We start from the raw sequence: 25,629 nt of genomic DNA, 5'->3' as shown, positions 1-25,629 counted from the left end.
AGCAATACGAAGAGTATGCGCAAGCAATTTCCCATACACAAAATTTGGCACTTGCCCAATTGTCTCGCACCTGGTCTGACTTTGATCGATTTGCAATGAGTGTTTCACAGCAATCCATATCCGCATGTGGAAGGCTTTCCTTGTAGTACCACTTACAGTAAGTCATTTTGGCAATGGATAACTAACATTTGTGGCTTGGACACTATGTCCACACAAAGTTATACATTTGCTAACATTGTAATATTGGTCGGAAATTGTCCAATATCCGACCGTAATTTCAAGCTCTGTATATGTACATACAACATGCATGATGTTGACTCACAAAAAAGTGACATAATCTGAATCAATTTTCAGTTGTGCTGGTGAATGCGGCTTAGGGATCATGAGATAGCTAATCATGTTGTGACTGACAGTGGCAGATCCAAGAGGTTAATTCATGGACAATGATGGAGCCGCGCCTTTTGGAAAGGCCCCTATAGCTAGCTATACTTAAAACTATGCTAGGAATTTTACAGTATTATGTACTCTTGGTAAACAAATAGTGCCAGTCAGTGCTATCATAATAGTATTTCAAAAGTTGCAAATACATAATCACAGTATAGTTACGTCATACATCTATATTTGACAACACTATTATACACGCATGCACAATAGCTTATTCTACACTACTAGAATAATTGTACAGTGTAGTGTGTGACTTCTAGAGGATGATGGACTATCGTCATGCTATACAATGACAATAACCACAGGATAACAAAACCACAAATACATTTGTCAAGAGTATAATGGGGACGGAGAGTGTTGAACTGCGCTACACACTGTGAAAAATAAGCCCATAAAGTCTTATGGCATGACTCCATGATTTGGTGACTAATTATAAGCACAGTGGGCACACTTTGCATACGTGACTACCAAGTGAAAGAATGTTAACGGTGTACTTGAGAAAAGTATGGCACAGAGGAACATACTTGCTGCACAAAAAGAAAGGCACAAGCAGTTAACCTGGAAAGCAAACATCAAGGTTTCATTATGGTCGCCATCTCCTGCCTCGACAGTTCTACTAGTGAAAGTGACACGTCTAGATGGAATTTCAGCCATTGTGATTCCATGCGGACCACCTGTCAAAAGTTTTAAGGTGTTAATTCTAAGCAATCAACAGTGGTCAGGTTTATGAGAAGAAACAAAGGCATGCGGGTTACTTTAAGGGCTCATTTTTCACAGTCTATAGCGCAGTTTGACACTCTCCCTCCCTATTATATACCCTTGACACAGTATATGAGTATGACAGGAATTTTGATGGAAGTAAAAGTCATCAACGTTGATGAAGTAAACTTTGAAAATAATAACAATAACAAAATAAAATCAAGAAAACTTACTTTTAACATTTTGATGAATTTAACTGATTCGTCAACTTTTTCTTTCATCAAAATTTCCTGCCATATGGCCATGGTAGCAGTGTGAAAAGCTTGTAAGCAAACATGAAACCAATGTTTTTGTGTAGTTACACCCTCTGCACAATCTAGTTTGAGGCAGGTGGAACACATAAACACAGGTAAGCCCAGCTCACACATAGCTCATGTTCCAGTTATCATTACCATGTTTTTTTCGCTGCACTTCCACATGCCCAATACTTTTGGCTCACTATGCCCCAGGAATACCTGTAAAGCAAACAGCTTAAAATTGCTGTACAGTGTTTTTGGACTGTTTCTTCCTAATAATGATACTGGCCTGATATAGAGCTTGCTTTACTCAAGAAAGTACTAAAAGCTCTATAAAAGTTCTTCATATAACTTGACCACCTCATTACAGTGCCCTAACAGGTGTATTTAATAGTCTCATTAATATGCTACCATAACTATAAGGCTTCATTATTAAGACCACTTCATTATAGTGACCATCACAAGTACCTTATAGGGGCACTCTGATATAGGGGGGAAGTTTTGATGGGTGAAACCTTTGTGGTAGAGGCCAAGCAATATTATTCTCAGTTAAACATTGTGGTAGAGCAAAGTATGACAATAAGAATAGGCTTAGCAATTTATGTGTGCAAGACACATTCCCAACAAGTGGGTGTGGCTTACAAAAGAAGCTGTACTGTTGCAAGGCATAGTCTATATGTGACCAGATTTGTGAAAACCCGACACAATTGCACAAGCCTAAAATTACAGTATAAAGCATTGAATACAATGGGTGAAAATACTTGTGTATTATTTTAAAAATCGAATCCGTAAAAATTTTGAACACTTTGCTCTTATGGCTGCATGAAGCTTCTTGAAAAAAAGCCACCGAAGTTTCGGAGCTTTGTTGATTATGTCATGTTAGTAATAATGATGGGTGTACACCCATATGGTCTCATGCTTTAATCTGTTACAGCTGTAGCACAGGCTCTAGTACAACTGCTTTAGACTACAAATATAATCATGATTTTATCAATGATTTTGTAAGAAGCACATGGCTTTTTGACTGATTACACATGGAAATATCCATGGTTACAAAGCTTTGGAGGGGTAAAACCACCTCCAAAGCTTCCTAACCTTTATTCCAGACCTAGAAGACAGGGATTTAGATATCATCTTTATTTGCCTACTCAAGAAGAGCATGAAAATCTTTGTTTTTGTTGCAGTAGACGAAAGAATATGGAAATTATGGGTGTTTGTTTATGTCACATCGAAACGATAGTAAGCAATTGATCTTTCTTCACTAATTTCACCTTTGTATGTAAAAGTAAAAGCTTACCCAGTAATCAATTCAGCTATTCATGGCGAACATGATGATGCAAATTTCAGCTCTGTGTGTCATTCTGTTTATAATTAAGTTACAACCATTTTAGTAAGCACCTGTTAATTATTTTCCCTATACTTGCTGTACAAATCAATTTTTCTGTTGTTGTTACTGTACCTCTCAAAGTTATTGGCATATCAGGGTGAAACTTTGCCAGAGCATGCGCTTGGCTAAGTATATTATAAATATTTAATGAGTTACAGAAATTCGAAAAATGCATGATTGTGTTGGGTTTTCATAGATCTGGTCACATATAATAAATAAAGTTTCACCATACAGTGGAGTTGTCCACTCTCCTACCTCAAATATCCAACTATAAAAAATTAATGACTGATTGTTACTGGTGCGTTCTAATATAATTATGATGAACTATATAATCTTAAAAACTTTACCAAACTCTGGGAACAGCCTTGAGACTTTATTGTATACATACTCACTACTCACCTTGTACTTATCATTCCGAGACTGCACCTCCCCTTCCTCCGGTCCCTTGATTGGGTCCTGCATATCTTGTTCAGCAGCACTCAGCCCCACCCCTCTTATCTCATCTTTTTCAGCAGCTGATGACTAACATTAGCCTTTTCAATATGATAATCCCAGCTGCGTCACCTAGAGTAGACAAGACACATTCATTATGTTCACTACACTGTATACAGTGTTGTGTAAATGATTCAGTAATATGAAGTTTGTAGAATGTACGTAGATACAATTCTAAAGCTGTCCTTAACATCCCATTTTATAATTGCACACTTTTTAAAGGTATTAAACTGTCCATAGCATCTAAGTGTTGTCCTATTATTCCCAAGGACAGACAGGATGGACAAATTGGGGTTGGAGTCTTTAGAATATAGGTGGTCATATAGTTAGTGGCATTCCCATTTATCTTGTACTCCCAATCTGTCCTTGAGTCAAAAATCAAGGAAGAAGTATCCTGTTTGTCAAAAAATATTGTTTGTATGTATACCACAATTGTACTTTAGTCACTATGATTTTACGGAAAAAAATTCAGCCAGATTTTTCAAGCACAAGTCAAGGGTCAAGGCAAGGACAAAGATCAAAGTACAATTATTATTTATTTATTACTTTGTCAACTTTGGAGTTTACTCAGGGGGAGAGGAATGTATTGGAATGCGACCCCCTTAACTTGTATACATGATGATGATGTCATAATTTGACAATAACATGTACAACATAATTACATTGGTCAGGAGTCTATATAGTCTCAGGGTTATTAAAAGTAATGATAACTGGAGCCCTGGAAAGACAAAAAAATCAAAAGCTACTTATCAAACTAAATAATTATATCAATTGTTCAACAGATAAACTACATCCCATGATGCTGAAGCCTGAGACTTAACCATCCTGTATGAACAGGAGATGACAACACAAGCTGCCTGCTGAAGTATGCAACGTATTGTACTCTTCAGTAGATGGCATAAATTGCTAAGTTTTGTAACGGTCACCAGCATGAAATGGCCAAGACAGCCAACTTCAACTGTTACAAGATCAACTGAAAATCTAGCATGTTGAAGGTCAAGCAGTAATGAACCATAGTGATCTTTACGGTTCCTTGCAGGCTACAAGTGATGCTGAGTATTAGTAACCACAGATAGTTCTAATAGGATGATGGAATCTGTGGAAACACGAGATCAGGGCTGCTAGATGTGAATCTGATATGGGGTGGAATAGTACTTGGGGGACTAACACTCGCCTGGTAGCCAGGAAGATCAACATAAAGCTTATTACAAGGTGGTAAATCCTTTGAGCAAAAACCTGCAAAACAGAGTCATGATGCCAAGTGTATCACTTTGATCAGAACGACCAGTTAAAATATGGTTGTTTGTAGGTTGAGTAAAGTGACAAGGGTAAATTCTGGACTAACGGTTATATTCCAGTGAGCCAGATTCAATGGTGTCGGTAAGGTGTCACAACTGGCTCACTGCAATAGGAAAGACAGTTGCTATTCAGGTAAACTATGCATTAATATATATTTTCCACTTTCTTGTTCTACAGTGACTGTATTCAGAAATTTATTCTGTATTATACAGTCAACGATTCGAGAGTAGAATTTCAAAGCTGCTCCGGTGTTATGGTAAGATGTGTCAGGTGTCACAACCGGCTCGCAATAGGAAAGAAAGTTGCTTTTCAGGTAAACTATACATCAAAGTTTTCCACATTCTTGTTCTAGAGTAACTGTATTCAGAAATTTATTCTGTAGCAATTCGAGAGTAGAATTTCAAAGCTGCTCTGGTGTTACAAAACTATGGTAGGGTGGGTGTGGTAATAAACGGACCACAGCTACGTATCTCTGGATCTACCTGAAAATGTATGGCTGGATTGAAGATCAAAAATTGTTGCTTTCTATTAGTTCTATTTGTGTTGGTGTTGTGTTTTGAAGTGGATTCCCCTAGAGATAGGGGTTGTTTAAACAAATATAGCGTTCGTAGTTTTTAATACTTGGGCATGCTTACTTCAGCTGTTTAGAATTTTCCTAATTATGCTTTGTCTACTCTTTTCAGTTTTATAAGCTCACAATACGTCTGGAAAGTCCTCAGTTAAGAAATATAATTGAGGTTTGGAAATGATGTCCGTGCATAAGTTATGAAGTCCGGAAATTGGCTGAAAGATAGCTACTGCTAATTACTTGGATACCGTCTGAAATCTGGACTCTTTTGTAGGCTTCCATGTTTTGCATTGCAATGTGTAGCTACCTATATAGCTAATATGAAACTTGTAGGTTAGTAGCTACGTATCACGTGTAATGTATAAGTTAGAGGTGCATTAATTCTTAAGTGTCCGACAACCCCCTCCCCCACCCTACAAATTTTAGAAGATACGTTAAACTGATTGCCTCTCCAATATCTGTGCTATACTAATTCCTGATAATTTTATTCCAAATAAAGAGCACCCAGTGGCAGAATTTCATTTGATTTGATACCGCGGATTTAAATGTTTCCACAGTCGAACCGGGGGGCTATGTAGGTGTACACCTAGCCCCCCAGTTGTAATTGTGTTATTTCATTGTATTGTACCTACGTATGATGTAAAGCCTAATAAATAAACGCCAAGTATTAAGGGCATTAGAGTAAGCACGACCAGTGAAGCCAGAGTTTTACCACTTAAACTACAATTTATAACAAAATACTTTCACCCTTTGTGATGCCAGGGTAAAAATTTTGAACATGTTATGCTTGACGTTTGTTTATTGGCAACAATTGATAGAAACAACACTTATCTAACCTAATATGCTGCTGTCATGTTTAGTACACTACACAGAAGGGGAGGATGATTCTGATGCTGTTGAACTACAGGAGAAGGAGACATATTCTAATGGTCGGCCAAGCTCTGAAGATGATGATGACATCAGTGATGGTGATGAGGTAGATGGAGAACAGTCCTCAGGTGTGCAAGATTGACCTTCCCATATTTCATGCATTGGATCAATGTTGTACAGCCAGGGTGCGTAACACAATGGCTATTTGCATCATCCTATACCATAAATGTACTATACTGGGTGGCAATTTTGTTTTCAGCCCACACATAATTAAGTTTGGTGGGCATCTATTTTAGTTTTGATAAGTACGCCATAAAGAACTTGTGTACCAAAAATGGTGCTTTTATCCACCCTGTAACAATAATTTTGCTAAGCTACCTCTATCTATGCCCAGATATTTTCTACGTACACTTCATTTTCAGTGACACAGATGGTCTTGAGAGCCCAATATTAAGGCTGATGATACCATATGACCCACTCAGCCATTTTCTGTTCATATATCAATCTACACACCACATTAAAAGAAAGAATGGTGGCAGGAATGTCAGAAAAGTAATTTTTGCATCAAAACGTATGCCTCCAACAATCAATTATGTAATGGAAGGGGAAGTGGCAATTGCACTTTGTTTTCAGCTATGTATGCTTCACCCGTTACACAGCGTTACAAATGAAGAACAGTATGAAAAGCGTCTCTGCAATCAATCCAGTTGCTATGGAAAATACAGGTGATAATCCAACGCAGCCACAGGGAAGGCATATTGTGCTATTGCAAATTGACACTTTGTGTTATCAGCGAAATGAACTGGAACACAAAGGAGGACAAACACAAGTCCATTGTTTGTGTATTGTAAAATACTACGGTTGGCAAAAAAGCACTTCTCGAGACAAAGCAAGATCGAACAGTGAAAAAATCAAGCCTTTAGCTTTATCCATTGTCGAACTGGAGGCAACAGTTAGTCAGCAGTGTAAAATTCTGTTAAGTAAAAACTTTTAAAAATTCCGTGAAAACTTTTTGAAGGGTTTGGGGTTGGTCTGTAGACATTTTAGGGCTTGGCTCTGCCTAACTAGTGCTGCCAAGTTGTCATGAAGGAAACTTGAGGCTGGTTTTAGGATGACATTTTTGGCTGGAAAAGCCCAGTGCTTCATGATCCCTAATATACAGTACAGTACTACAGTACAGTACTACACTCTACAGTACTGCATGATACACAAATTTTGACTCAAGCTATAGCTTATGCATGCAGTGCAGTTTGGTAATGAGTGTTTACGTTAGACCCGTAAAGAATAAAATATAATTTTACTGACTCATTTGACAAGTAGTACATATTGGATGCAAAATATAATTCAATTAGCTAAAATAGGAAAACTAACACTTCATATTCTAAATCAAGACACACGGTAGTGTGTCGTGCGGCCCAAAAAGCCGGCGCGTAACACCCGTGAGTATATTGACAGGAAGAAAGAAAACGCAATTTTCGCACCTCCGTAGCTCTGTGCTTCCTTGATGAAACAAGACGATTTTTGCTGTGGACATGCCCTCCAGCTTCAGCACTCCACATTCCAAATTTGAGCGAAATCACTTCAAGCGTTCCCGAGATATGCGACTTCACAAATTGGCTAAGTTTCATCGTTTTTTTTTCTTCTTATTTTTCTTCCTCTTGTCGCACACTTACAAAAACTGCTATAAAACGTGAACGCCATATCCGATTTCCTTGAAATTTGGCACACAGAAGGAGGATATAAAGGCGCATCTCGGTACCAACTTTGGCTGGAATACGATAAACAGGCAAAGAGTTATGAGCGATTATTCACGAAAAATAACACCAATATGTTGTCACGCCTACAGGGTAAACCGCGTATGGGAAGAAGCTGAAAATCGGTGGGTGAATAGGTTAACTATTGAACCTCAAACCTTTTGTGGTTTGAAAGAAATCGAGGTAAAAACCAGGAAGATACAACGAAAAAACCAACAGTGTGTAACAATTACGCAATCGAGATTAGTCAATAAAAAAACGACTGCTTGCCACGCCTACCAGATAAACCGCTTGGGGTAATGCTTTGAAAATCGTTGTACAGATGGAGTAATCATCTTAGAAAGGCTCATCAATGGTGTAGAAGTATCAGACGTAAAGCCACGGAGTTATAACACGAAATCCAACTTGGTGCAACAAGTGCGATACTCTAATAGAGCAGTCATCCTAATAGAGCAGTCACCCTGAAGAGAATTCAAGAGATCGGCTAGAAACAAGAAACCTGCATAGAGATCATCTACACACACGTCACCCTGTAGAGAGATCAGCTAGAAGAAGTTACCTTGTATGGAGTTCATGCAACTATGGAAAGAGATAGTTCAGCTAGAATAAATCACCTTGTAGAGTTCAGCTACAAAGAAACCACCATGTAGAGAGTCCAGCTACAAACAAATCGCCCTGTAGAGAGATCAATAAAAGAAGTTACCTTGCAGAGAGTTCAGCTACAAAGAAACCATCATGTAGAGAGTTCAGCTACAAACAAATCTACCTGTAGAGAGATCAGCTAAAAGAAGTTACCTTGTAGAGAGTTCAGCTACAAAGAAACCATCATGTAGAGAGTTCAGCTACAAACAAATCACCTGTACAGAATTCAGCTACAAACAAATCACCCTGTAGAGACATCAGCTAGAAGAAATTACCTTGTAGATAGTTCAGCTACAAACAAATCACCCTGTAGAAAGATCAGTTAGAAGAAGTTACCTTGTAGAGAGTTCAGCTACAAAGAAACCATTTTGTAAAGAGCTCAGCTGCAAACAAATCACCTGTACAGAATTCAGCTACAAACAAATCACCCTGTAGAGAGATCAGCTAGAAGATATCACCTTGTAGATAATTCAGCTACAAACAAATCACCCTGTAGAAGATCAGTTAGAAGAAGTTACCTTGTAGAGAGTTCAGCTACAAAGAAACCATTTTGTAAAGAGCTCAGCTGTAAACAAATCACCTGTACAGAATTCAGCTATGAACAAATCACCCTGTAGAGAGATCAGCTAGAAGAAGTTACCTTGTAGATACTGTAGTTCAGCTACAAACAAATCACCCTGTAGAGAGATCAGCTAGAAGAAATTACCTTGTAGATAGTTCAGCTACAAACAAATAACCCTGTAGAAAGATCAGTTAGAAGAAGTTACCTTGTAGAGAGTTCAGCTACAAAGAAACCATTTTGTAAAGAGTTCAGCTGCAAACAAATCACCTGTACAGAATTCAGCTACAAACAAATCACCCTGTAGAAAGATCAGCTAGAAGATATCACCTTGTAGATAGTTCAGCTACAAACAAATCACCCTGTAGAAAGATCAGTTAGAAGAAGTTACCTTGTAGAGAGTTCAGCTACAAAGAAACCATTTTGTAAAGAGCTCAGCTGTAAACAAATCACCTGTACAGAATTCAGCTACGAACAAATCACCCTGTAGAGAGATCAGCTAGAAGAAGTTACCTTGTAGATAGTTCAGCTACAAACAAATCTACCTGTAGAGAGATCAGCTAGAAGAAATTTCCTTGTAGAGAGTTCAGCTACAAAGAAACCATTCTTTAAAGAGCTCAGCTGCAAACAAATCACCTGTACAGAATTCAGCTACAAACAAATCACCCTGTAGAGAGATCAGCTAGAAGAAATTACCTTGTAGATAGTTCAGCTACAAACAAATCACCCTGTAGAAAGATCAGCTAGAAGAAGTTACCTTGTAGAGAGTTCAGCTACAAAGAAACCATTTTGTAAAGAGCTCAGCTGCAAACAAATCACCTGTACAGAATTCAGCTACGAACAAATCACCTGGTAGAGAGATCAGCTAGAAGAAGTTACCTTGTAGATAGTTCAGCTACAAACAAATCTCCCTGTAGAGAGATCAGCTAGAAGAAATTACCTTGTAGAGAGTTCAGCTACAAAGAAACCACCATGTAGAGAGTTCAGCTGCAAAGAAATCACCCTGTAGAAAATTCTGCCAGAAACAAATTGCCCTGTAGAAAGATCAGTTAGAAGAAGTTACCTTTTAGAGAGTTCAGCTACAAAGAAACCATTCTGTAAAGAGCTCAGCTGCAAACAAATCACCTGTACAGAATTCAGCTACAAACACATCACCCTGTAGCGAGATCAGCTAGAAGAAGTTACCTTGTAGATCGTTCAGCTACAAATAATTCACCCTGTAGATAGAGCATCTAGAAGAAGTCACCTTATAGAGTGTTCAGTTACAAAGAAACCACCATGGAGATTTCTGTAACTATGTATTATATATATAATTTGTACATTTACTGATAAAATATTTAAAGTACATCTACTTCATCTTTTCTTCTTCCTGTAGTAAAGAAAAAAAACATAGGTTAAAAAAGTTCCAAAGCTGGCCATAGGCCGTCTTTGGGGTATACAAATACAAAAATAAATGAAATCTAATCCAAAACAGCCAAGCTGTAAAAAAAGTGTGCGGCCCTCAGAAAGGCTATGGTGAAAAAAGATGTGAAATCCAAGGTGGCGGCCAAGAAATGGCTGTGATGGTAGTAGGTTAATGATAAAAATTTTAATAACGACAATTCAGGTGAATTTTTGTGCCGCTTGGTCTTGGCACAAAATTCACCTGAATTGTCATTATTAAAATTTTTACCATTAACCTACCATCACAGCCATTTCTTGGCCGCCACCTTGGATTTCACATCTTTTTTCACCATAGCCTTTCTGAGGGCCGCACACTTTTTTTACAGCTTGGCTGTTTTGGATTAGATAATAGTTATACGGGCACAATGTGGAGTCTATGAAATTTATAAACCCGAAGGGCTGGGCTGTAGCGCACGAGCGAAGCGAGGGTGCTACTAAGGGCCTGAGGGTTTATAAATTTCATAGACTCCACATTGTGCCCGTATAACTGCTTTAGACTCTATTTACATTAAACTCAGATCACTTACCTCATCCACGGCTGTTTCTACTGTAGGCTCAGCTAAAGCGGCTAGTTTTCTTATGATAATACTAGCGCCATGGCAACCATGCGTCCTCACGTGACTAAATAATCGCGCTTGTTAAATCACTGCACGTGAACAACGCATAGCGATTGGACAAACCCGATTTTGAGCATTGTGCTTGAATGCGTGGAGTATATTAGAAAACAAGGTGGAGTATATGAGATTTATTACCCACCCAAAACAGCCTAAATAGAGTCTAATGTATGATATACTAAGCTGGAGCTACTTGATAGCCATTTTGTTTTTGCCCCACACATAATAATATTAGACTTATGCATCTTTCCCATTACCTTTTCTAGTTTCCAGCAATGTGAAAGATTTAGTATTGCCTTTATAACGAGTTAGTTTAAAGATGCAAGGGTAGGTTGTTCAGCAAATGACATATAGCTGGAAACTTTAAAAGGTGTTGGGAAAGATGTATAAAATTGTTGAATCTAGACAGTTTTCTACTATAACTACACTTGCCACCAAATATACATTCTTACTTTTTTCCTTGAAAGGAAGTTAGGTTGTAATATTGGAAAATAGTCTGTAACATAGGCTTTTTTTCAAAATTGCCTCAATACTTCAGAAAATGTGACTGAATATGCGAAAAGGGATCTTCCACACACATCCAATTCTATGAACTTGGAAGACTGTAACTTTGTGTTCAAATAAAATACAAACCTGAAATTTTCCCCATCCAATAACCTGTGTTGATACTCACTACTGTCCAAAGTTCAAGGCAAAAACGTTTTCCAATCGGAAGTTATGAATTGCCAAAGTTCGTAAATTGGATGTGTGTGGATAAATCCATACTTCCTTTTAAAATTAAATTTTTTTATTACCTAGTGTTATAGCCATTCAAGTTTGGTATTGATTGGTATAGGTAGTACACTACGATTAACACCCATCATAATAAATGCTACGCTAGCAAAACTTGTGATACAACAGGCTGGAAAATCATATTCTAGCATAAAAGATGCATTATTTGCTTTGTTAAACATTAGCAACTGCAACTTATCATGTTTGCATGAAAAATTGAGATACTCTAATAGAACATTCACACACAAATGTGACCAGATTTTATAAAACCAATCCAAATTGCACATCAGGCAAAATCACACTATCACAGCCAGTGGATAGCTACGTACACTATCGTACTACTAGTTTGACTATCAGTACTACTCAAACTACTAGAAGCTGGTTTTAACAGACATATTTTCTGGGTGGTGTAGTGATCTCAAATGGCGGCTTCTGGCCTTGTGAAGGGTCTGGCTTGGCAAGAATCAGTGGTTTACTGGTGGATGGCCTGATAATGTTGGCCAGGCATTTTTTCTGTTGATTTTGCTACATATCAGCCACTAAGGAGCGAGCACAGCCCTGTAATTTCGTGTGTGGACTCCAGTCGTGGTCTGCCTCCATATTGAAGTCTATCGCTTGCCCACCCCGCCACCCTCCACTCCTTTGTGAGCACTCATGATATTACTTTGCTCCTCTAACTGCTCAGATTTTCTATCTTATTTGGCAGGAAACTCTACAAGCAGCTACAAGTACTGGAAGTGGTAATAGATTGATGCATCTTTTGTGTAAATTTCATATACATGCTTATATCTTTGGCAAGTTATGAGAACTTGATTTCTTTAAAACCATTTATCTCGAAAATTCTAATATGCAATTTGGATCGTTTTTCCAAAATCCAGTCACAGATAATTATAATCTAATCCAAAACAGCCAAGCTGTAAAAAAAAAGGGTGCAGTCTCCAAGAGAGAAAAAAATTGTGAAAAATTAAAAGTGGTGGCCAAGAAATGGCCGTGATGGGCAAAAAGGTTAATAACGAAAATTCAGGTGAATTTGTGCTGCATCCTCCCAAGTTTCACTAGAATTCAGCACGAAATTCACCTGAATTGTCATTATTTTTTTGGCATTAATCTACCACCACAGCTATTTCTTGGCTGTCACTTTTTGATTTGAAAACTTTTCACCCTGGCCTTTTTGAAAGTCACACCCTTTTTTACAGTATGGTTGTTTTGTTTTAGCTTTTTATATTGCAAGCCGCAAAACTGGCATTGGGGCTTCTTTTTAGCTTGTTATTTACTCTTCACTACAGACACATATACTTGTGTGTATAGCTTTGTGTCTAATATTTGTATATGTAAAACTGAATTATATCATTTAGGTAATAAGGTGACTTGTTACACAACTGAACTGTATAGCTGAACTCTCTACAGGGTTACTTGTTTGTAGCTGAACTCTCTACAGGGTAACTTGTTTGTATGTAGCTGAACTCTGCAGGATAACTTGTTTGGAGATGAACTCTACAGGGTGACTTGTTTGTAGCTGAACTCTCTACAAAGCGACTTGTTTCTATCTAATCATAGGCGGCGGAAAGGGGGGGGGGGCTAGGGGGCTAAAGCCCCCCCTAGGTCTGCTGAGGGGGGGCTTAGCCCCCCCTCAGAATGATATCACACCGAAATTATCTTTCTTGGAGTGGGGCTGAAAACCGTGATAAAGATCGAGATACTCTAATAGAGCAGTCACTCTAATAAAGTAGTCAGTGTGTAGCGAGCTATGTAAGGATTTTTATGTAGTTTATCAGCTAGAAATGGTAGCTGGTGAGGTGGAAAGCTCTTGTGAGTTGGTTGTGACCTTTCTTTTTTTTTTTTTTTTGGTCTCACCTTACCAAACTATAGAAATAAGTCTGGGTCAGCTCAGCGGAGCCCCCCCTCATATCAACTACTTCCTCCGCCGCTGATCTCTCTACAAGATAACTTATTTGTAACTGAACTCTCTACAGGATGCCTTGTTTGTAACTGAACTGACTTTTTCTAGCTGATCTCTCTACAAGGTGACTTGATTCCAGCTGTACTCATTACAGGGCGACTTGTTGTCTTGTTAGTAGCAGAACTTCCTGCATTGTCACTTGATTTTAGCTGAACTGACTTGCAGCTTACTAATCAATAGAATTTTTGGTTAACCCGGCAAAAGCCGTTCTGTTCTAACAGAGCACACACACTACAATAAATATAATACAAAATAGCTATAATTAAGTAAAGTTTGGTCTTATTGTGTATAACTAATTGATCATAACTCCATAAAATTAATGTTGTTCAGATTCTCACCAAAAATGGTACTAGAATTCGATTCGCTTTTATAACCCCTATTGTGCCAAATTTCAACTTGATTGAAGTACACGTTTGTGTTTTATAGTGGATTTTGCAAAATTGTAGGAAAAGAAGAAAACAAGTTGATGTTGTGCTACTTCTAAAACAGGCGCCATGCAGCCAACTAACTCATCTGGAATTAACCAACTATGTATTATTATTATTTTATTGCTATAACAAATAGGATTTTTGGTTGTGCAATAATACATTATTATTAGTGTGTAATTCTCGTATTTTGTAATTCATGAAATTTTCGTAATACTTTTAATTACATTGCTATGGACTGTTAAGGAAGCGCTTGTTAAAACCGCTTTTACCAACATATTACGCACAGAAGTATCTTCTAAACTGGTTAATTATAGTTTGACTATTGTGTTTTTTCCCACAAATTCTCTCAACAAAGCCTCAAAGCTGCTCTTCATTTTCGTTCACGTACGTATAAGGGTAAGGGGTATCTCCAAACTGATTTTGGTACGCTTAACGTCATAATGACGTTAGGGAGGGGGGGGGGGGGGGGGGGTCAGCCCGTGACGTTATAAATTTTTATTAAAGCAGTTATAGTGTAAACAGCTAGGAACAGAGAAAGTGACATGATTAAGCAGCAGTACTGTTTGTAGACTATGTTAGGGTCCGCAATCCGAAAAATCAACTTTTACAAATCGATCCCCCTACCATTGTGGGATGTTCATCGTGGTACCCCATTGCTAGATCCACCATGAAACCGGAGACACGATTGCTGTCTTCACAGAAATATCGATTTTAGTATTTCGTGAAATGCAAAAATTATTTTTAAAATTTCGTGCTCTGCACAAAGAACAGGATAGAACTTGCTGCTTAGCTAGATATTATCTAGAGTTAATGTAGTTAAAAAGTACGCACAGTAATAAGCAAATGATTCACTGGGTTCCCGGCACAGGGTTGCTTTCTCTCAAAAAGCAGAAAACGAAACACAAATTTTCGAATTCAAACTGCCCTACCGGCCAAGACAAGAAAAGCCAACTCTTCCTCATAGTGATGTGATAAGGTTGGATGCATAGTCTGTCTATGCTGTTAGTCTGGAAAGGATCTGAGACTTCTCACCATCTGGGTGAAGAGAGGCAAAATTTTCGTGCGTCATTTCAAGGGATTCTCTCAATGGTACCAAAGTGCTTTCCAGTACTTCTGATGCCACACTGGTCACTTAATTTTGTTTAGAATGATGATAAATGATGGATTAAAACGTTTGGTAGTAGTAGTAGTTGGTGTTTCTGTGATTTCATATGATGCAGTATACCAGCAGCTCACCAGGAGCTCCACCCAGCTCGAATCAAAAATGAAAGATTTTGTGCTTTTTTCGGTTTGTTTTTGGATGTTTTGCAGCATAATGGTGATGTAGGGTGATCTAGTGATGATTTGAAGTTGCTGTGGAGCGTGAGAGGTGAAGTCAAATTTGGACGATTTTGCTGCCTCCCTTGATGCATAGCTTAGAGCGAGACGTGGAAGCCGTGGATGAAATAATAATTGACAACCGCTGCTACCAAACGTTCAGGGACATCTTTTGCCATAGTTTTAGTTTATAATTGATGGTTGTTGTGGCTGCAGAAGCGCTGGAAATGGCTAGAAAGCGCGACACAATTCTTTGATGCTGCAGAAAATTTTGACGCTCGTCACCCAGATGGTGAGAAGTCTCAGATCTTTTCCAAACTAACAGCATAGACAGACTATGCACCCAACCGTATCGAAACACTATGAGGAAGAGTTAGTTTCTCTTGCCCTGGGTAGTAGGGCAGTTTGAATTCGAAACTTCGTATCTCTTTGTCTGTTTTTTCAAAGAAAGCAACCCTGTGCCGGGCACCCAGCAAATCATTTACTTATTTCTGTGCGTACTTTTCAACTACAACAACTCTGGATACGATTTGGCTAAGTAGCAAGTTTCATCCGGTCCTTTGTGTGGAGCACGAAATTTTAAAAATAAATTTTGCATCTTGCGAGATACTGAAAACGATATTTCTGTGAAGACAACAATCATGCCTCCGGTTTCATGGTGGATCAAGCAATGGGATACTACAATGAACATCCCACAATGGTAGGGGGATTGCTTTGTAGAAGTTGATTTTTCGGATTGCGGACCCTAACTATGTTATAACGTTTTGTGCTTCTATTGCCAATGCATTATTTTTATAGTGTGACGCTAGGGGGGGGGGGGGGCTGGAGTTAGCATCAGTATGACGTTAAGCGTACCAAAATCAGTTTGGAGATGCCCCCCTAAGCCCCCTTTCAACCAACTCGAAGGGATGAATATATATAAAGAACATATTGTTATAAAACACTGGTACAAATAAATAAGCAATAATATAGATGAACAAGTAAGCACAAAATTATACTGCAGGTTATTGCATAGATTCTTTTGCTTTGGTATCAAGACACACGGTAGTGTGTCGTGCGGCCCAAGAAGCCGGCGCGCAACACCCGTGAGTATATTGACAGGAAGGAAGAAAACGCAATTTTCGCACCTCCGTAGCTCTGTGCTGCCTTGATGAAACAAGACGATTTTTGCTGTGGACACTCCCCCCACTGTCAGCACTCCACATTTCAAATTTGAGCGAAATCGCTTCAAGCGTTCCCGAGATATGCGACTTCAAAAATTTGCTTAGTTTCTTCGTTTTTTTTTCCTTCTTATTTTTCTCTTTTCGCACACTTACAAAAACTGCTATAAAACGCGAACGCCAAATCCGATTACCTTGAAATTTGGCACATGAAGCGGGGTATAAAGGCGCATCTCTGTACCAACTTTGGCTAGGATACGATAAACAAGGAAAAGAGTTATGATCGATTATTCACGAAAAATAACACCAATATGTTGTCACGCCTACAGGGTAAACCGCGTATGGGAAGAAGCTGAAAATCGGTGGATGAATAGGTTAACTATTGAACCTCAAACCTTTTGTGGTTTGAAAGAAATCGAGCTAAAAACCAGGAAGATACAACGAAAAAACCAACAGTCTGTAACAATTACGCAATCGAGATTAGCTAATAAAAAACGATTACTTGCCACGCCTGCCAGATAAACCGCTTGGGGTAATGCTATGAAAATCGCTGTATAGATGGAGTAATCATCTTAGAAAAGCTCTTCAATGGTATAGAAGAATCAGACTTAAAGCCACGGAGTTATAACACGAAATCCAACTTTGTGCAGCAAGTGCGAGATCGAGATACTCTAATAGAGCAGTCATCCTAATAGAGCAGTCACCCTGAAGAGAATTCAAGAGATCAGCTAGAAACAGGTAACCTGTATAGAGATCAGCTACAAACAATTCACCCTGTAGAGTGATCAGCTACAAACAATTCACCCTGTAGAGAGATCAGCTAGAAGAAGTTACCTTGTAGGGAGTTCATGCAACTATGGAAAGAGATAGTTCAGCTAGAAGAAATCACCTTGTAGAGTTCAGCTACAAAGAAACTACCATGTAGAGAGTTCAACTACAAACAAATCGCCCTGTAGAGAGATCAATAGAAGAAGTTACCTTGTAGATAGTTCAGCTACAAAGAAACCATCATGTAGAGAAATCAGCTGCAAAAAAATCACCTGTAGAGAGTTCAATTATCCCTATAGAGAGATCAGCTAGAAGAAATTATCTTGTAGAGAGTTCATCTACAAACAAATCACCCTCTAGAAAGTTCAGCTCGAAGGAGTCACCTTGTAGAGAGTTCAGTTACAAAGAAACCATCATGTAGAGAGTTCAGCTGCAAACAAATCTCCCTGTAGAGAGATCAGCTAGAAGAAGTTTCCTTGTAGAGAGTTCAGCTACAAACAAATCATCCTGTAGAAAGATCAGCTAGAAGAAGTTACCTTGTAGAGAGTTCAGCTACAAAGAACCATCATGTAGAGAGCTCAGCTGCAAAGAAATCACCTGTAGAGAGTTCAGCTACAAACAAATCTCCTTGTAAAGAGATCAGCTAGAAGAAGTTTCCTTGTAGAGAGTTCAGCTACAAACAAATCATCCTGTAGAAAGATCAGCTAGAAGAAGTTACCTTGTGGAGAGTTCAGCTACAAAGAAACGTTCAGCTGCAAACAAATCACCTGTAGAGAGTTAAGGTACAAACAAATCTCCCTGTAGAGAGATCAGCTAGAAGAAGTTTCCTTGTAGAGAGTTCAGCTACAAACAAATCACCCTGTAGAAAGATCAGCTAGAAGAGGTCACCTTGTAGAGAGTTCAGTTACAAAGAAACCATCATGTAGAGAGTTCAGCTACAAACAAATCTCCCTGTAGAAAGATCAGCTAGAAGAAGTCACCTTGTAGAGAGTTCAGCTACAAGCAAATCACCCTGTAGAAAGATCAGCTAGAAGAAGTCACCTTGTAGAGAGTTAAGCTACAAAGAAACCATCATGTAGAGAGTTCAGCTACAAACAAATCTCCCTGTAGAAAGATCAGCTAGAAGAAGTCACCTTGTAGAGAGTTCAGCTACAAGCAAATCACCCTGTAGAAAGATCAGCTAGAAGAAGTCACCTTGTAGAGAGTTAAGCTACAAAGAACCATCATGTAGAGAGATCAGCTGCAAAGAAATCACCTGTAGAGAGTTCAGCTACAAACAAATCTCCCTGTAGAGAGATCAGCTAGAAGAAGTTTCCTTGTAGAGAGTTAACAAATCTCCCTGTAGAAAGATCAGCTAGAAGAAGTCACCTTGTAGAGAGTTCAGCTACAAAGAAAGCATCATGTAGAGAGTTCAGCTACAAACAAATCACCTGTAGAGAGTTCAGCTACAAACAAATCTCCCTGTAGAGAGATCAGCTAGAAGAAATTACCTTGTAGAGAGTTCAGTTACAAAGAAACCACCATGTAGAGAGTTCAGCTGCAAAGAAATCACCCTGTAGAAAATTCAGCCACAAACAAATTGCCCTGTAGAAAGATCAGTTAGAAGAAGTTACCTTGTAGAGAGTTCAGATACAAAGAAACCATTCTGTAAAGAGCTCAGCTGCAAACAAATCACCTGCACAGAATTCAGCTACAAACAAATCACCCTGTAGAGAGATCAGCTAAAAGAAGTTACCTTGTAGATAGTTCAGCTACAAACAAATCACCCTGTAGATAGATCAGCTAGAAGAAGTTACCTTGTAGATTATTCAGCTGCAAACATTCACCCTGTAGAGAGAGCAGCAAGAAGAAGTCACCTTGTAGAGTGTTCAGTTAAAGAAACCAACATGGAGAGTTCTATGATAAATATATGTATTATATATATAATTTGTACATTTACTGATAAAATCAGAAATATTTAAAGTACATCTGCTTCACCTTTTCTTCTTCCTGTAGTAAAGAAAAAAAAGACAGGTTAAAAAAGTCCCAAAGCTGGCCATAGGCCGGCTTTGGGGTATACAAATACAAAAAGAAATGAAATCTAATCCATAACAGCCAAGCTGTAAAAAAACAGTGCAGCCATCAAAAAGGCTATGGTGAATAAAGATGTGAAATCCAAGGTGGCGGCCAAGAAATGGCTGTGATGGTAGGTTAATGGTAAAAATTTTAATAACGGCAATTTAGGTGAATTTTTTTGCCAAGACCAAGTGGCACAAAAATTCACTTGAATTGTCGTTATTAAAATTTTTACCATTAACCTACCATCACAGCCATTTCTTGGCCGCCACCTTGGATTTCACATCTTTTTTCACCATAGCCTTTTTGAGGGCCGCACTGTTTTTTTACAGCTTGGCTGTTTTGGATTAGATTGAATTAGCAGGTATTTTTCTGAAGTTGTATAGCACTACTTTGTTTTAGCTATATGATCATCATTCTATCTGTAGATAAGAAGAAATTTGTTTAAAAACAAGCCTCAAAGCCAGTTTATGGTTGGTTTATTCATTGGATATAATGCAAAATGAAATGAAATCCATGCAAAAACAGCCAAGCAATATAAAAATGGTGTGGTCTTCAAAATCCTGGGTGAAAAAATGATATGAAATCAGAGGTGGCGACCATGTAGCCATTTTACCCAGGCTTTTGAAGGCCACACCCTTTTATACAGATTGACTGTTTTTGCATGGATTACATATACATGCCTGAAAATATTGATTATGGGTCAGTATCTGGTGCTTTTCAACTATGTTTGGCTATTATGAACTGATAAATCCATGCAGAATTTCAGTACGCAAATTTAATGTTGTAATCAATGCTTTGTATTTGAAATTTTTAATTAAGAAATAATTACACAGTTTACTAAAGGCCTAGATTGGGTAAGCTTGTTTGTAGAGTGTAATCAGTATTGTGGGTGTAGCCCATATTTGAAAACATGTGGAAGTGCTTGTGAATAAGCTGCAGCACTAGTTCTCACCTTATTAACATAGCATTTTTCAACTCATATAATATAGAACAGCTAAATGATTCCATCTGAGTGGTTTTAATGACAAAATCCAAATCATGCATACTAATCACCTAGTATTAACAAATTCTTACATGACAGACAACATATAAAGCCTTTGACATTACCCACAAAAAAATCTCAACACCTCTACAATAGAAATTGAGCACAAAGAAAGACAAAGGTATGCACGTAAGTCCATGGTGCATGCATGCATTGTACCTCCTGCGATATGCCAAATGGAATGTGTAGGCCCAAAGCAATATTTAACTGGAAAAACCAAGTGTTTATAGCATGAAGGTATCAGTTAGTAAGCCAGTCAGGACAAAGTTACATTAAAATTTTAGGAACTACTCATTTCAAGCCACTTTGAAGGCTTGACTATATCTATCTAAGGTGGGTTTTCAGTTGAGATTATTGGGGGAAAACCCAAACCCTACTATAGGTACCATACTAAATCTATATTATAAGACTGAAAAGCCGTCCGTCTGTCTGCATTCCATTTGATGTTAGGCATGTACTCTTGAACCGCTTCACGTTTCGAAGCGTCTTTGCGTCTAAATAAGCGCTCATTATCCAGCTCTACAATGACGGTTTCAAAAAGTTCGTGCGAGAGTTCGTGCAAGCTATCGTTTGTCCGTTACCGCTCTTTAAACGCGAAGGTGTAGAAGAAAAATGGCTTAAATTCTTTCTATAAACCGCAAGTAGACACCTATCTCAGTCCATTTGTACAGGTCTTTATAAGACAAAAATAAACATGTAGCCTCGGGTGTAGGACAGGTAGGTGAATGGGTTAGACAGCCGTCTTACTTGTAGACGTTGTGGGTTCAATTCCAGTTGGTGATAACTTTTTTCTTTCGATTTGGGCACCTTTTCAGTACACTTTTTTCGTTCAGGTACCTTTTCAGTGCACCTTTTAGTCACTCTGGGTACCTTTTGAACTATTGGCCATTGGAGTTTATTACGTAATTCTTAAATATAATTTGCACAATGCCGCTATTCACCTGGCGTCATCATTCGAATACATTGGAAGCAGTAAGCTTCCACATTCGAAAACATGTATAACCCCGATCGTCAGTACATAAATCTTCACGGAGTTTCAACTTGATGCAAGGAAAAACCAGAAACACGCGAATGTCTAAATGCAGTCTTCAAACCATGGATCAGGGAAGCCCCATGCTAAGCTGGCAGCTGTAAGGCAAGTAGTAGTATAACCTTAGGTGTCACTAAAGATTCATTCTTAGTTACATTTCTATTTTTTTTAATTAAATTAAGTATATCATTGACAATTATGCACTATCAGTATTTGCAAATTAAATTACAACAAAGTATGTGATTGTTTTGTTTATGGTGAAGTTTATGGTCTGCTAATGCTCTGGATGATTTCATCACTGCTGTAGTAAGTGGCAGTAAAAGGCCTTGCAGTAAGAAGTACAAAGGGCCTGTTTACAGCAGCTTCTGCTATTTCTTCCAAAACAGTAGTGAACGCTTTCAGTGTAACTCTTTTGTCACCACTTTTCACTATCAGCTGAGCAACCACTTCAGACTCACATTCCTCCATGCATTGTGCTGTGCTACATTTCCTACAAGTATCGTAATCATCGCTGCTGTCAATTTTCGCATTGCGCTTGATGCATTTCAAATAAGCTTCAAGTGACACCCAGCACTCCAATTACTTTAGCATTCTCAATGATACATGGGAAAAGATCTTGAGCTTCTTCACCAACATCCAAGTCAACATCTACGTACATCCTCAATTTCAGTGATAACAGTATTGCCCTGGACTGACAAGTACTTTTGTCCACGATATTCTTTGACAGACACCTTTTTAAATTGATAGGACTTGATAGCAGCAACTTTTTTCATGTCATCTTCCCAAAAGTTCATTTTGACAACACCACTTTGGTCAGCCACAATGACATTCTGTAGCATTTTACCACTGGATGTACATACAGGCTCATCCACTTGCAGTACTTTGACTTCACAGTTAATTTTATTGTACTCTGGTACATCATTCGGCTCACTTAGTGGCGTTATTGTAACATCTTCTTTCTCCAGGCCAACATTAAAAGTTTTATCAGTTTTCTCAACAGTTGTTCCTTTGCCAACTAACACCTATCACAGAACAAGGAGTATTATCTGTAATGTACCACTCTGCGTGGGCAGTTAAAAGGCACCGCCAGTGCCATAATTTGTATATTGCACTGCTGCAGACCGCAGCGAGTGCATTATAACTTATAACGCACTGGTTGCGGTTTTTTAGACCACAACGAGTGCATTATAAGTTATAATGCACCGACCGCAGTGCAATATACAGATATTGCACTGGCTGCGGTTTTGTGCAGCATAGCACAAGTGCCGGTGGCGAAGACCACTACGCCACCTCACCTAATAGGTGGAAAGACACTTCACGGATCACTCGAATTCTTTTATAGCCTGACATGTAAAGGTCGATTGTGGGCCATAACGTCACCAATACGTATAATGTTTACAAGCAGCCAATGGCGATCGAAAAAGCCAATACGGGTGGCCACAACTCTAGTCTACATATATATAAACGTACTTATACACCTTACTAGTCTGGTGTCATCTTAACCCAGATTAAACTATTGTCCACTTCGACAATGACTCAATAAAACAAATATATTCTAAATAATACTAACCTTTACGTTCGATTGTGGGAACCAGTTTTGTCATGCTACCAGATTCGAGTTTAGCCAGTGTGAATAGTAAGAATTAGACTAGTATCGTTTAGTAGTTAGGTTTTGTTTACTTAAAACGTCTATTTAGCTCCTTTTTTTCGCTCGAGGGAATCACTATGGCGATTAGTCTGGCGCTTAGTCTATATGGCGATTGAGTGATCACGCTGGCATGCTGAGCACTACATGATGAGAGTCGAACAGCGAATGCAGGTTAGTGATATAACCCATAGTGTACTAGCTTTCAATATCTCAGGTGGCTGCAGTACTGCAGGGGGAACGTCATCGCAACGTCCGGTTTGGTTACCCACAATCGATGTTAGAAACCTGGCCTTTATAAGTTACAGCTGTCTTGTGAGACTCTCCCCGCCTATTAGGTGAGTGGTACATAACAGTTATACAACGTGCACTCGTGCTCTGCCTGTATAAACGCACTTGCCTTCGGGCCTAACGGCCCTCAGGCTCATGCGTTTATATCAGGCAGAGCACTCGTGGCCGTTGTATAACTATATAATACATACTAACTCTACATATTTACCTCATAATCATTGCTGTAGCGTGCCTACTTTACTTGGCAGTTAGTCAGCACAACTGCATTCCCCATGTCTTCACTAAGTCTCTTTCTAATGGCTCCATCAAAACCATAAAGCCGTGCTCTTCGATTGTCATCCAGTATCTCTCCATGAGAATATGATGCCCCCCTTCCCTTTTTCATAGGAGAGATATCTCCCAAAACTCCAGTTATTTGAGCATCTAATGATTCATTCACAATACTGCTCACATCAATTTCTTTCGATGCCATCTCTGTGTCTTGACCAATAAAAATGCACACTACAACAGCTACGCTGCCTTTCATAGTGCAAAACTAGCTACGCTGGAGAGCTGGTGGAATTTCTACAACATCCTATTGTTGTTGACAAGTGTACTACATGAGAAAGTACCACCCATAGGAATAACTGAAACATCCTATTGTTAAAGTGTGTGTGTATGTGTGTGTGTAAACAACCCATACCAGTGGCCAGAAGTGTCAGAAAGTAAAGCCTATCATCCATGTAGAGTACTAAGGTATTGCTCCAACTTCCAATCTTACAAATTGTACTGTATGATAGTAAATGTAACATCTCCAACTGCATACGTACTATAAAGGGTTGCATTCATACTCTAGCCTATGTTTTCAAACTCCTTTGCCTATGGTAATGGTATGATCATAACTATCACATAATTACAAAGTCTTTAAGTAACACTATTCATTTGCCAGTTTGTTGACACTAATGCCTACTAAGCAATGCCAAAGATCAGAAGTTCTATGTAATGCTATATGATAAGTTGTACATACTAGCTATAAAAGTTCTAATGCAAATGACTTCAGGAATTCAAATTCACTTTCCAATTATACACTGCATATTACTTATTGCTTTAACCACACAATTTAAAGTTCTTTCATGCCAACAACACAAACCATCTACCACAGCACACCATCTGTTAGTGCTTAATAGCTTAGTCAGCATTGATATAGTATAATACTTAACATTGCAGTGCTGGTGTTAATACTTGATGGCACTGTGCTGGTGTAACATTGCAGTGCTGGTGTTAATACTTGATGACATTGTGCTGGTGTAGCATTGTGGTGCTGGTGGTAATTCTTAATGGCATTGTGCTGGTGTTAATTCTTGATGGCATTGTGCAGGTGTAGCATTATACTGCTGGTGTTAATACTTGATAGCATTATGGTGCTGGTGCTGGTGTTAATACTTGATAACAATGTAGTGCTGGTGTAGCATTGTACTGGTGTTAACACTTGATAGCATTTTAGTACTGGTATTAATACTTCATAGCTTAGTTAGCATTAATCCACCTATTGTTTCTTTATGTCTGAAGTATACATTCCCCTATAGCCATGTTTTTTCTGTGTCTTTGTCCCTGTGTGTTCAATTAGAGCATAAAGCTCACATGTATTGAATAGTAATGCTTGATTCCCTTTCATCTGTGAATTGTAGTTACTATAGAAATGATCCTGCACGTAGGGCAGGTATCAATGCTAGTGATGTTATATGTACAGCTCAGCAGTAATAGTGTATATGCCTATGTAAAAGATTACACACAATGTTATGTCAGTGATGCATGTGTAGTAGATATAGCTCCACACAAGATCTTCAAGGATAAAGGTATTCACACATCATTTGTTCTTTTACAAGATAGTTTTATCAAGACACTAGATCAGAATAATGTAAATATTTCCATAATTGGTTATGTTAAGATTTTTTTTGTGAGACACATTTTGGTGCTTCTCAAGAAAGTTATGATGTCAGTACACTTGCTAACTTTCTTACCTAGATGACATATCACAACTGTTTAAACTTGAATGTGTTGGAGAAATTAGCATTTGTTTGTGACATAATGTATCTTCATGAACTTTTACAAG

General features: G+C 38.4%; 1 long non-coding RNA gene across 1 annotated transcript in view; it reads right to left on the bottom strand.

Moving 5' to 3' along the window:
* Window positions 1–550: 550 nt before the first annotated feature.
* Window positions 551–25,629, bottom strand: part of LOC136253982 (uncharacterized) — an 81,475-nt gene continuing 56,396 nt past the window's right edge. The window contains exons 2-3 of the long non-coding RNA XR_010700228.1: window positions 3,226–3,390; window positions 551–726 (exon numbers count right to left, since the gene is read on the bottom strand). This is a non-coding gene — a long non-coding RNA (uncharacterized lncRNA). The remainder of the gene's footprint in view (window positions 727–3,225; window positions 3,391–25,629) is intronic.

Source organism: Dysidea avara, chromosome 4 (genome assembly GCF_963678975.1).
Source record: "Dysidea avara chromosome 4, odDysAvar1.4, whole genome shotgun sequence".
NCBI lineage: Eukaryota > Metazoa > Porifera > Demospongiae > Dictyoceratida > Dysideidae > Dysidea > Dysidea avara.
This window is presented reverse-complemented; position numbering and strand designations above follow the sequence as displayed.